Source organism: Triticum aestivum, chromosome 5D (genome assembly GCF_018294505.1).
Source record: "Triticum aestivum cultivar Chinese Spring chromosome 5D, IWGSC CS RefSeq v2.1, whole genome shotgun sequence".
NCBI classification, from domain to species: domain Eukaryota; kingdom Viridiplantae; phylum Streptophyta; class Magnoliopsida; order Poales; family Poaceae; genus Triticum; species Triticum aestivum.
In genome coordinates, this window is record NC_057808.1 from 400,685,417 (window position 1) to 400,686,974 (window position 1,558).

The following is a 1,558-nucleotide window of genomic DNA, read 5'->3' on the forward strand; positions in this document are numbered from 1 at the left end:
CTGCCGGCATTCTCCCTCTTCATGTAAACCTTGTAAAATAAGAGAGAAAAGGCATAAGTATTGTGACATAACGTGTAATAACAGCCCATAATGCAATAAATATCAATATAAAAGCATGATGCAAAATGGACGTATCAACTCCCCCAAGCTTAGACCTCACTTGTCCTCAACCAGAAGCCGATAACGATAAATATGTCCACATGTTTAGAGATAGAGGTGTCGATAAAATAAAATACGGACATGAGGGCATCATGATCATTCTTATAACAGCAACATATATGGATATTTTCATATGATTTCTTATGCTCAAGTAATAATCTATTCACAATGTCAAGTATGAATCAGAAACTTCATTGAGAACTAACAAACTATGATCTCGGTCATTGAAGCAATTGCAATTTATCATAACATCGGAAAGAGTCAATATAAGAGCTTCTCAGCAAGTTCACATACTCAACTATCATTTAGTCTTTCACAATTGCTAACACTCACGCAATACTTATGGGTATGGAGTTTTAATGGGACACAGAGAAAGATATGGGCTTATAGTGTTGCCTCCCAACCTTTTACCTCAAGGGTAATGTCAACAATAATAATTCATGCTAACTTACATCCAATTGGATATATATATATATATATATATATATATCAGGATCTTTCCAACACAAGGTGCTTGCCAAAGGATAAAATGTAAAAAGGAAAGGTGAAGATCACCATGACTCTTGTATAAGGTAAAAGAAAAAAAGTAAAAGATAGGCCCTTCACAGAGGGAAGCAGAGGTTGTCATGTGCTTTTATGGTTGGATGCACGAAATCTTAATGCAAAAGAACGTCACTTTATATTGCCACTTGTGATATGGACCTTTATTATGCAGCCCGTCGCTTTTATTGCTTACATATCACACGATCGTATAAAGTTTATTTTCTCCATACTAATAAATCATACATATTTAGAGAGCAATTTTTATTGCATGCAACATGACAACTTACTTGAAGGATCTTACTCAATCCATAGGTAGATATGGTGGACACTCATGGCAAAACTGGGTTTAAGGGTATTCAGAAGCACAAGTAGTATCTCTACTTGGTGCAAAGAATTTGGCTAGCATGAGGGGGAAAGGCAAGCTCAACATGTTGGATGATCCATGACAATATACTTTATTTCAGATATAAGAAAGCATCACTACTGGAATTAGCTTATTTGTCGTCTGCCAGTTCTTTGCCGTCTGCTAGCTGACGGCAAAGAAGGTCTTTGCCGTCCGCTTACAAAAAACGGACGGCAAAGAACTGGCTGATGGCAAAGAAGGATTTTGCCATCAGCCAGTTCTTTGTCGTCCGCTAGCTAGCTAACGACAAAGAGAGAGGTGGCCCCACTTACGAGCTGATTAGATAAAACTTAACGGCTCCCCTCTTTGTCGTCCGTTAGCGGACGACAAAGAGAGAAAAATAGCGGACGGCAAAGCACGGCGGACGGCAAAGACCTAACTTCACTAACCTAACTAACGGCCGAGCCCCCCACCCCCTTCCTCTCTGTTTCTCTCCCTCTCTCCTCTCGACGA